The sequence below is a fragment of the Myxocyprinus asiaticus genome, chromosome 24 (genome assembly GCF_019703515.2).
Source record: "Myxocyprinus asiaticus isolate MX2 ecotype Aquarium Trade chromosome 24, UBuf_Myxa_2, whole genome shotgun sequence".
Lineage (NCBI taxonomy): Eukaryota > Metazoa > Chordata > Actinopteri > Cypriniformes > Catostomidae > Myxocyprinus > Myxocyprinus asiaticus.
In genome coordinates this window covers 31,975,721-31,988,310 of record NC_059367.1, presented here as the reverse complement: position 1 = coordinate 31,988,310, position 12,590 = coordinate 31,975,721, and the positions used below count along the sequence as shown (strand labels likewise).

Below are 12,590 nucleotides of genomic sequence, written 5' to 3'. Positions count from 1 at the left end.
CCCGATCAGCATGCGAACCAACACACACATGCACTGTGGGAAGAAATTACGTTTCTGGATCAAGCACTGGTGAACTCACCTCACTCCAGAGAACGAGCACAGCTAATTCATAGCCCTCAAAGCACACCACGGAAGATCATCACCCCCTAATCTCGTGAGCTGGAGCAGCTGCGATTGGAGGCAGAGCCCCGTGTCCCAATCCCTGACCCCCCGTGCCAGAGCTAATCAGCTCATCACTAAGCTAACAGAATAGGATGATGTGGAAGCATATTAACATACGTTTGAAGTGGTGGACGAGGGTGAGTGGACATGAATACTTGCTCCCTTTCTTACAGGGTAATTGTCCCTGTAGTTATCAATACTGATAACTATGGTGCACTCAAGCAGGATATCCTGGCATGGGTGGGGCTTTCACCGGTGTGTGCGGGTCAGCGCTTCCTTGAATGGTCGTATAACGCTCATGTCTCCGTTGCTGTGCAGGCAGCCCAGTTATCTCGCCTGGCACAGGTAGACAACCCACCACTGTCTAAATAGCAAAGAAAGTGGTCGTAGATAAACTCTTGCAGTCCCTGCCACGGGTACATCATAGAGCGGAGGAAATGAGAAACCCAGAGACCCTCACTGCCCTGGTAGAAGCCATGGAGCTGGCGGAGGTGGTGCAAGCCCAGGATGGTTGAGAGAGCTGGTGTGTTTACTCTGAGGGCACTAGCCATGAGGCGACTGCTAGAGGACATCCTGCGAACAGTAAACAGACCGATAACTCCTGCTGTACATGAGGAAACAATGCCTACGGACCCAAATCCTCCCGAAGCCCGAGTTTAGCTGGCAGTCTGTATTGTCCATCGGCCAGTGCCCCAGGTTGCACCAGAAGAGAAGTTTGAGGGTCATCGAGTGAAAGCCTTGCTGGATTCTGGGAGTTCCGTGAGCCTGGTTTAGCCCCAGATTGTCTCGCCCCAGACCATCTGTAAATCAATGATTCCCATTACCTGTGTTCATTGTGATACCCTTTACATCCCGGCCCAGTCAGTCACTATCATGGCGGGGCTGGGAGCCTGGCCCATAGAAGTAGGAATCATAAGGGATCTGCCAGTACCACTGCTGCTGGGAAGGGATTGGCCAGGGTTCAAACAGCTACTGACCCACACCGTCCAGCCTGCCAGCCGCTGTGGTGCACATCGCAGGGGGCCGGTCATAAGATCCCCAAGGCAGCCGGTTCTGTTTGCTATGGACAGCGAGAGGGATGGTGAGTTGACAAATCCTCCACCTAATGTTTACTCTGATCTGTTCCAACAGGTGACAGAAGGGGGCTCATTTGTCAGAGAACAACAAGATGACCATTTACAGAATTTCTGGGTACTGGTCAGAGTAGTGAATGGAGAAGTTCATCACCCACCCCCCTTCCCTCTCCACATTTCATAGTAGTTAACGGTCTGCTTTACTGTGTTGCCCACAGGCTGGGGGAGGAAAAACAACTACTAGTGGTTCCACACACAAAGACATAGGTGGTAATCGAGCTGGCCTACTCGCACTCAATGGCCATTCATCTGGGAGTTGATAACACCACTCAGTGTATACCGGATCAATTCCACTGGCCTGGACTAAATGCAGAGGTGAGGCGATTCTGCTAAAGCTGTGTGGGGTGTCAGCGGATGACACCACAGCTTCCTCCCCCCAGCCCTCTCAAACTGTTGCCCATCATCGAGGTGCCCTTCGAGTGCATCGGGATGGATCTGGTGGGACTGCTGCCAAAGTCTGCCCGGGGCTATGAACATATTCTAGTCATTGTGGATTACGCGACCCGGTATCCAGATGCAGTGCCATTAAGGAAGGCAACCTCTAACAAAATCGCCAAGGAACTCTTTCTGTTGTTCAACCAGGTTGGAATCCCCAAGGAGATTTTGAATGACCAGGGCACCCCCTTTATTTCTCGGCTGGTGGCGGACCTGTGCAAGTTGCTGCAGGTAAAACAGCTCCACACCTCGGTATACCACCCCCAGATGGATGGACTAGTGGAAAGGTTCAGTCAGATACTGAAGCGAATGCTGAGATGGATGGTAACCAAGGATGGGTGCGACTGGGACCTCATGCTCCCGTACTTGCTATTCGGCATCCAGGAAGTGCCGCAAGCCTCAACAGGTTTTACCCCATTTGAATTACTGTTCGGACGCCAACCAAGGGGTTATTGGACATTGCCCGAGAAGCCAGGGAATCCCAACCTTCTCCTCACCGAACAGTCATAGAGCATGTGCGGGAGATGAGGGAAAGGATAGCTCGAGTAATGCCCATGGTTCGTGAACACCTTGGAGAGGCCCAACATGCCCAGCAGCATGTGTACGACTGCTGCATCCAAGCACATGAGTTCCACCTGGCCGACTGGGTCCTAGTACTTATTCCTTGTGCCACTTCTAAATTCTTGGCTTCCTGGCAGGTAGACATGTTGTTCCAAACCCATGTGACTGTCTTTATTTTGTGGAACCCGAAAGATGTTAGACAGAATGTTAGAGACTGACAGTCTCAGTCACAATTCCCTTTTAAAATATGGAGAGGAAAAAAACATGCAGTGAAAGTAAATGGTGACTAAGGCTAACATTCTGTCTAACATCTCCTTAACTGTGGTGCATGGAAGAAAGTCATATGATTTGGAATAACATGATGGTGAATTATGAATTTCCAATATAATAATAATAATAATAATATGTAATACATGTTAAATGTGTACTATGTAACAATATTGGGGAGTAAACGTCTATTATGTTATATGTGGAAGTAACTAGTTACTCGCTACTTGAGTATTCTTTCAATTGGATACTTTATTACTCTTAAGTAATTATTAACATGAGTAATTTTACTTCTACTTGAGTAAATATTTTTTTAAGTAATTTTACTTTTGCTTGAGTTATGTTTTTGGCTACTCTACCTACCTCTGATCAGGAGATACCTGCATTTGTATAACTCGAGTCTGAAGAAATATAAAGACACCTTTATGGGTCTAAACTCCTGAAGAGAAATAGTCCAGTATCTCATAGCAGTCAGAACATGCATGCACCAATGGCCTGTGTATGTGCGAACAGTCAAATGAGGTATACTTTGACAGGCTCACGTTTGACTGTACGCAGATGCTAAGCGTTCACATCAAAACCGAAGTATCCTTTGGGCTTCAGAAGGCGGCTGCCTATGTAGGCTGTAATGTAATGTTTCTCATTTTCTCTATTATGACCTTTCATGATGTTCTCTCTGCTTCCAATAAGCTACATGTGAATATTATTTACAAAGATGCACTTTTGTCGTAAAGCAATAATTGGACTGATACGAGCTTCATAAAAGCCAGGTGTTGTTAAATATGGAGGTTGCCCATATATGGTGCTATGGTCTTCGTGTTGTCTGCCATATGTGCTTCAAAGCTGAAGAGATCTTTGCTTTTGTAATACCTGCCTGACACTGACAGCACAAATAAACTGTGCTCCATGAACAGTAGCGGTAAGCTCAAAGAATATGTGGAGCCACAGGAGCAAAACTCACAGAACAGACCAATGTGAAATGACGGCATCAGATTAAGGAAAAAGTAATGATGCACAGATCTGCTGCTTTATTCTCAATTAGACTACCAAAACAACTTGCCAATGTAGTATACTGAAGACCATTATCTATACAATCTTAGGCCCTCATGGACAGTTTTGTTGTGTCATTTCCTTGATGGCCACGGGGTGTGGCCAATTCAATTACAGTTCCAAATTAAACAGTTAAAGGGGAACCAGTTAAAATATTCTGAATTTTTCCCAACCCTGGTGAATAGAGGCAATAACTCTGCATAAATTTAACTTGGACAACATAACCTACAGCATTTGATCGACAACAGCAGTCCTTGTGCAGTCCTCAGACTGTTTTCCCAAAGAGATGTCATCTATCTTTTCTGAGATTTAGAGATCTCTATAAAGGCCCTGCCACGGCACATGTGGAACTGCTTACAGGCAGTGAAAGAATTCAACACTGCAGAAATTCTCCATTTTAAGAACCAGTTATCTGTCTCGGTGCTCTTTGAGACATCCATTTGTCTGATCTCGCAACTGCCACGTAGTACACTCAGTGAACGCACGTCTTTATGGTCATAGCTACTGTTCCTGTAACTGGAAGAGCATGGTGCTAGCAATGCCAAAGTCATGGTTAGGTTCCCAGAGAACACACTTACTAAAAACATGCATACCTTGCACTGCAGGTCACATTGTATAAATGCATATGCAATAAAGGACGCTTTGGATAAATGCAATCTGTTGTTATTTACATTTTGAGAAATGATGCTATCACTTTATATTTTGTATAGGCAAGAAATCTTAATACCAGACCAAAAAAGTGTCTGCAGTTCAAATGTCAAGCCAATAAGTTAATTATATATAAACTGGATTGACAGGTCAAAAACTCTTATTAAAAGGGGTTAGATTTTAAATCCTTCAGGAGGCTACTTTAGGCTAATCATGTAGTTCCATGACAACCATGGATTAATGCACAGAGGGTGCCATAAAAAATGGGGCTACTGTCAGCTTGAAGTGAAAAGATTTAATAAAGCCATGCTGTTCTTTTGTGTACGCTTAGACTAATAGGCAAGTCAGATTTAGGGACTAATTTAGATTTAGTCTGTCAGTTTTCTGCTAAACTTTGCAAATTGCATTCTCTGTTGAAAATACCACAGAATGGTTCCAATTGTTTAAATAAGTTAATTAGGTGAAAAGTGCTATAACACTTGCAAACATAATCACACACTCACAGCCTATGGCCTAGTGGGCTTTGACAATAAGACCCCTTGTAAACTGGAATGAAAGAGTGTGTGTTATGGTCATTTTGGTGTCTGCATCACACATTAGCGCATACTCAGTTCTTTGTATACTCCAGAGAACTTCATTCAGAATGATTTCCTAAAACATGCATATATGCAATATATCTATTGGTGCACCATTTAATGAGGGTGAGTCTTTAAGTGCAATCTTGAATTCAAAGATGCAAAATGACCATGACAAAATGAATCATAGATAAGCAGCAGAAATTTAAACATCTATTCTTATCAAATAGATTTATAGGCTTTGCATGCATTTATTTTTTTGCAATGTTACAATACCATTTTCAAGCTTAATATGCGGTCGACTATAATTAAGCCATTTGGAGGTTAATTCCACAGGAAACCCTAAACACTGTGGCGCTATCAAACATTGCTCTGTTTGTTTAAGCATCCCAACCTGGGGTGCGTTTCCCATAACCACCATAGTACTATGCATCGTTGGACAAATTAACTAGCTAGTCTGTTTCCCGAAACCGTAGTAACTATGTCACACATCCATCGTTCGAACCACGTTGGTTCAACAATTAATTATTAATAATTACGCAGGGGGTGGAGTAATAATTTCTGTGGAGATTAAATATATATCAAATTTAAATAGCTTATTTACATGTTCACCATAATGCGTTAAATGCAAGAAAAAGCTGCTGAAGACACGAAAGCGGCATGCACTGTGCAATAAAACAGATGCATTGTGCTGCTATGGTGGGTTTTACCGCTACATCAGACTTCGGGATTTTCCCGATGCATTTGAGCACATACGCACATGCACACTCTTCAAAACCATATGAGAACTTCACTTGTGTTGACATAGACACAGAAGCCATTATCTATGACAGAAACTGTTTTAAAGCACTTTCTCTTAACAGCTTTTAATCCCTTAAATGGCAATATTCAAGTATACATGGCATTTCAGAACAGCCCTTTCTGCAAAACTCCAGAGTAAGCTGCTTTCTGAAGTGCATGTAAATGTGGTCAAAGTCTTGGAAGAATGTAAGATATATATGGAATAAATATATAGAAGCCATGGCGAAGTCAAATGATGTCATCACAGCAAAATAAAAAGGAGCTATGCTTCTTTCTCTACAGGTGGAGAGCTGTAGTTCCAACCACACATCTTTGCAATGATGTTTGCATGAATGTTCGTTGGAACTACGGTTTTGGTTTAATAATGTTGGTAACGATGGAACTTGCGACCATAGTTGGCAAACGATGCTTTTGGAAAACGTACCCCTGCTCAACATAGCACCATTGACTCAACCAATGGTGTGAATTTAGTGTGAGACTCTCTGTTTTGTCAACCAAAGGCAGATATAGTGAGTGGTTGGGAAACTTGTTTGATAACATGCAATTCCGGTTGGTGACGCGAATGGCACAGAAATTACACATTTCAGTTTTAGGTCTTATCGGTTAAACAAATGGCATTCCAATGGTTAGAAGTCATGCAAACAAATGCATTTGTTATCTAAACCTGTTATACTGACATTTGGCCTTACTGTACCAGTATACCTCACAAATGACCAAAAAGGGAATGGGCTGCTATGCTAAGATAAGATAATTGTTCTTCCAAAAATAGTTGGCAGCAGCAGTTGTCAACATTGGCTGCTTTCCTGAAACCCCAATAACCTAATGCCTGGTGAAGTATGTTATGAGTCAGTTCTCTCTTTCACTGAGGTCTTGTCAATGGAAAACTCTTCTTTTTTTAATCTAAGGCTTTGAAATGACACTAAAGTAAGTTTCTGGCTAGAATTTCAAGATGATCCCATCCCACACTAAAAACAACATGAGAAACTGTGTAGAGCATTCTGAAATTTCAAAGATTAATCTCTTTGATGTGCACAGTTCATATCAAGTGTGCCTTCAGAAATCTGCAAGACAAAATATTACAATCTAGAGGGAAACAAATAATACATCAACTTAAGCACTTTTCCTAACAAGACATATCAGTGTTAACAAAACAGACCAATTGTGTTAAAATTAAATATATATCCAATGAAAGTAAATGTGACTGAGGCTAACATTCTGTCTCACATCTCCTTTTGTGTTCCATGGGAGAAAGAAAGTCATATGGGGTTTAGAACAACATAATGCTAAATGATGACAGAATTTTAATTTTTGGGTGAACTCTTTAAGCGAATCAATTGTAGTCATCACATTTAGACAAAGACAAAGTAATGGATCTAGATCTGAAGACACAGCTAGACCTCTCCATTACTCTGTTTCAACTGGACACACACACATGCCATTAGGACAGACATGTCAATTAGCCCAAATCTAGCTTAGTAAACGTGTTGATTTTGGGGACACACATCCACATTCCAGCTGAGCTTGTTTATGTGTCACAGCACTCTCTCAACCTCAATCTCTTTGTCTTCTCACCATAGCCAAGAGATGACAGTGAGACGTTTTGGCTGAAGATGTCAAACAGATGGTTCACCCAAAACAAAATGAAACTCAGTATCTCAGATACTATGATTTCTTCAATTATCAATGCATGAGCAAGAATGCTATGCTAAAATTCAGCACAAAAGCATAAAATTATTTTAGACAACAGTTCTATAAACCACAGTTATATGATATTGAGAAACGTACATTTCAGACACAATGCGGCCAGTTATTTTGTCTATTTTTTGCTCTGCAAATCAAAACGGTTTCAAAGCCAAAGCAGGATCACCCGTTGTGTGTCATAGAGCAATGCTCTTACTGAAAGCCTTTTTAGAATGCTGCAAACACATACAAGCGGAGTGACACAAACAGTAAAGCGTCCAGTGCTTTTGTACTAAATATAACAGCCTGATCTCATGAACATTGGGTGACCATGGCGACATTTTTGCAAAAAAGTTTAGGTACTTCATTATACATTTTGCTGCAGTTTCCCAGTGAAATGTCCAGCGGGGGGCGCCAAAAGCGAGCAAAATTGTCGTAAGTAAAAAAGGTTGGAATATTTTTGTTATGCACCTAGTTAGATCCCCTGTATAATCAACAGCATTAGCTGGGAGAGAATTTGTTTCATATGTAGGCAAAAGGAACATTAAAACTGAAATATACCCATATAAATCGATATACTGTAGAATCAAATCAAAATCGAATCGAGAGCTTGTGAACTGGAATCGAATAGAAAAATCTTTATCAATACCCAGCCCTACAATACTCCTAACCCTAAACCTAAACCAAACCCTAACACTACTGAGACCAAAACAGTTGTGTGTGTGTGTGTGGGGGGGGGGGGGGGGGGGGGCGGGGGGGTCACATTCTCCTTTGCAATTGAAGTAGCTTGCTTGCCGGAAATCAAAATGGTTGTGCTTATCAGAAATTCGCCACAGCGGGGCAAAATCAAGGGGCATAAAAATTCTGAACCAATGCATTGATATCCCACAAGATCATGTTATATCTAACATAATGATACCACACATCAGTGATTTGATAGCTATAAAGCCATCTTTTCAAAATGGATGCAAAAAAATATGTAATATAATGTAATATAATATGTAATATTTTTTTATTTGACAGCAGAGTACTTGAAAACTAATGTTGAGAAACCCCAAAATTATACCCAAAGCAGCTGCAAATGGCCCAGGTTCATGCTGGCAAATAAACATTAACTAAACATCATCTGCTATGGTATACCAAAGGTTATAATAGTGCTGAATGGTCAGTAGTTGCCAATACATGAGCCACCAAAGGGCCAGATTTTTCCCACCACATAATCAATGTATTTCCTGTTCATTCCCTATATATAGCAAGGTCAAGGATCAACTCTTATGTAAGTCTCTATATAAAATAATATTGGCACTGATGTGGCTTTTTGAGGCTCAATGTCTGGTCTGGATAAAAATGTGATTGCCCTTAAAGTTTTGGACAGCAGCTATGATGGCCATCATTACCGTGACTGTTTGGTCAAAGTTGTGATGCTTTATATGGGACACAGATGTTCCTTGTTATTCAGACTATAAATCATATGTTAGAAGTGTTATAACTGTTTTATAAACAGGAACTGTTTCAGTCTTGATTGGCAGTGTGTGAGGTAATGCCCAAAGCAACTACAACCAATAATGTCTGATATTAACAAAACACTCCAGCTAACCTTTCTCTGTCCTTGTTCTCAACCCAATGTCAGTACATCCCTCAATCTTTCTTATTCTCTCCGCTCTTCTTGTGATCACTCATGGGTACTTTGGGATAGTTTACACACCCCATCCAAAATACCTCCACTGTCTTGCATCTATTTCCAAGACCTACCTTGACTTTTGATCAAGTAGTGCTGATAATATTATATATATATACAGCCATTGCAGATTTAATCATGTGATCATTGTTTTTAATATGCAACACAAATGCCTAAAAACAAATATATTGGTCTGGGAGATTTAAAAAAAAAAAAAAATCAATTTAGTTTTCAAATGATTTTTAGCTAATTATCCCACATTAGTAATAGGGTTTTGTTTTCACAACTCTAACTATACTTTTTGTAACTTTCTCACCTCTTCACATATTAAACTAACAACAAAGACTTTCACAACAACACAATTAGTTAGGGTTATCAAGTCAGTGACTATCAGTTACAATGAGACAAGTCTCTCGCTCTCACACATATACACACACACACACACACACACACGTTGGTGTGGCTATCCTTATGAGGACTCTCCATAGACATAATGATTTTTATACTGTACGAACTATAGATTCTATCCCCTAACCCTAACCCTCACAAAAAACTTTCTGTATTTTTACATTTTCAATAAAACATCGTTTCGTATGTTTTTTAAGCGATTTAATTTATGGGGACACTAGAAATGTCCTCATAAACCATATTTATAGCATAATACCCTTGTAATTACCAGTTTGTAACCTAAAAAAATGTCCATGTAAACCACCCAAACCCGCCCACACACACACACACACACACACACACACCCAGCCATAAGAGGGTAGGGCATATTTCTGTGGGACAGAGAGGGTGCTCTTAAGTGCTACAGCTGTGTAAGCAGACATTGTTTTTAACCCCAGCAGAACTCTACTCCAGTTACTAAACTTGGCACCAAGCCCAAAACACACTCACACACCCAATCAGGGAGTTAGTTTTGGAACAAATGTCATGGTTTTCTGTCTTGCTGCCTGTCCAAAAACTTTACTGAGGGAAATCTGTCTCTGGTTAAATCAGCAGCATCAGTTAGCACAGCTTGATATTAGGGCTGGGTATTTATAAAGATTTCCTGATTCGTTTCCAATTTCGATTCGATTTGATATTCAAATGGATAAATTTCAGTTATAATGTTCCTTTAGCTTACATACAGTATGAAATAAATTCTCTCCCAGCTAATGCTTTTAATTATACAGGGGACCTTCTAACATGGGCAGTCGAACACAACCTCTTTCATTAAAGGAATATTCTGGGTTTAATACCAGTTAAGCTCAATCGACAGCATTTGTGGAATAACGTTGTCCCTCTTTTTCTTGAAAAAAGTAAAAATCGGGGTTACAGTGAGGCATTTACAATGGAAGTGAATGGGGGCCAATTTTTGGAGGGTTTAAACGCAGAAATGTGAAGCTTATAATTTTATAAAAGCCCTTACATTAATTCTTCTGTTAAAACTCGTGTTTTATTTGAGCTGTAAAGTTGTTTAAATCATTGTTTTTACGGTCGTTTTAGGGTTTTAGTGTTTATGGTGAATGTCGTTATGGCTACGTAGTTGTAAATGGATATAACTTTACACAGAAAAGGTTCGCAAGCAATTGTATCACACTAAAATTTTACAAGCATATTGTTTGCAATACTTTTGAAACAGTGAATATTTTAATGTTTTGGTCACATTTTGGCTATTTAAAAATGAACAAATCCATGTATTCAATCAATAAATAAGATATATTTAATTTATTATTTTATGTTACATGTTTATTGTATAATTGCATAATTTGTATTATTTACAAGCAAGTTTGGGGAGTAACAGAATACATGTAACAGGAATACGTATTTAAAATACAAACTATAAGTAACTGTACTCCACTACAGTTACAATTGAAATAATTGGTAATTAGAATACAGTTACATTTCAAAAAGTATTTTGATTACTGAAGAGATTATTTGCATTTTATTGTCATTTGTTCCATTTGATATTTAATCCTTTCAGATGGAAAACATTTATACATATAAATGATGCAATCCAAAGTGCACTTAAACAGCAGTGAAACACATTCTTATGATGTGTTACATTCATACGAGCAGACAGAGAAGTAAGTTTGAAGTAAGTTTGGAGCAGCCGAAATAGAAATAAACCTTGTGTAAATTGTTGTGTGAACATGTAGCTTTATGCTAAGGTAAAATGCTGTATCTGGTCATTTTACATTCACCTGTTACCAGGCACAATCATATATTTTCTATTAAGAAAATCCACGTTAGATCATAATTTTTCTTTCTCTAGAAAGACCTTTGATATTAGGACAAAAATCGTATTATTGATTAGAATTTTTGTTTTGTTTCTCTGTAAAAATATCTAAAAATCCCTAAAACAAGATCAATTTGATTTATCTTGTTTTAGAAGCAACACTGCATAAGATATGTTGGCCTTTTTCAGAGTATGTATTTTGTAATATAAGTGTATTTTGTCTTAATGTACTGGCAGATTTTTTTCACTTGTTATTAACTTGTTTATAGTCAAAACAAGTGAAAAAATCTTCCAGTGTTGAAGTGATCCAAAGTATTTAGAATACGTTACTGACCTTGAGTAATCTAACGGAATATGTCACAAATTACATTTTACAGCATGTATTATGTAATCTGTAGTGGAATAATTTTTAAAAGCAACCCTCCCAACCCTGTTTACAAGTATTTACATTGATTTGTTGAACATTAAAAGAGGTACTGTCTCTTTAACAAAACTGGCATTTCTGTAAAGAGCATCTGTAAATGAGCGCATGTTAATGAGAAAGGACTAGAATGGCTTTATCTCATTTGTGCCATGCATGATCAGGATTAAATGTTTATTTTTTGTTGTATTTGTTGTTATTCAATGACAAATGGGTTGCGTGGATCTCGTCTTTGGACACACATTATACGGAACAACTTTTACTCTCAACACACAGTGAAAGGATCTCACTGCTGAGTACTTCACCACTATACTACACAATCACTGGTGAGTGAAATCTAAACATTTACCAGCCAGTGGCTAAATATATACATTTTAGTCACATTAGCGGAATTTGATTGCAAATGTGAGTGATTTCCTCTCATTTTAGTGGAGGGTTGTGCATAGAGTAAAAGATCGATCTTAGGATTTAAGAATCAATTTCAAGATTGTTCAAATGAAGATTGCAATGCATCAGGAAATATATATTTTTACTCTCCCCTACCTGACATTGCTAATCATCTAACTCTAAAAAGGAGAAGGGATATCAGACCTAAATGAATGCACAAAGAAGTTAGGGGAAATGAGTGCATTGAGCATTGACAGGGCTCTTAACTTCAGTTACTTTTTCAATTATAACAATTGAGTAAGGTTTAAAAAGTGTATTGTGCCTTTTTTTTTTTTTTTTTTTTTTGGCTGCAAACCATTAAAGTATTCTGCTTTCTTAATTTTGTTGTTGGCTCTCACTTTGTTAGCCCAAATGAGCTAGACTGGATTTGGAGTAAGGTCAAGGGTCTTCAATGCCAGTTAAATTATACTCCCATGCCATCTCTAGGATTCAAGCTGGGAATGTTCTGGCAGTGCCAGGAGTAATTTAGGCCAGGGCATTTGTGCCAAAATATGCTGCATTGTCCTCCTGG

At 39.3% G+C, this 12,590-nt stretch overlaps 1 protein-coding gene across 1 annotated transcript in view; it reads right to left on the bottom strand.

Annotated features, from left to right (window-relative positions):
* olfml2a (olfactomedin-like 2A) overlaps nt 1-12,590 on the bottom strand; it is a 29,140-nt gene that overhangs the window by 15,495 nt on the left and 1,055 nt on the right. The gene's annotated exons all lie outside the window — the stretch shown is intronic.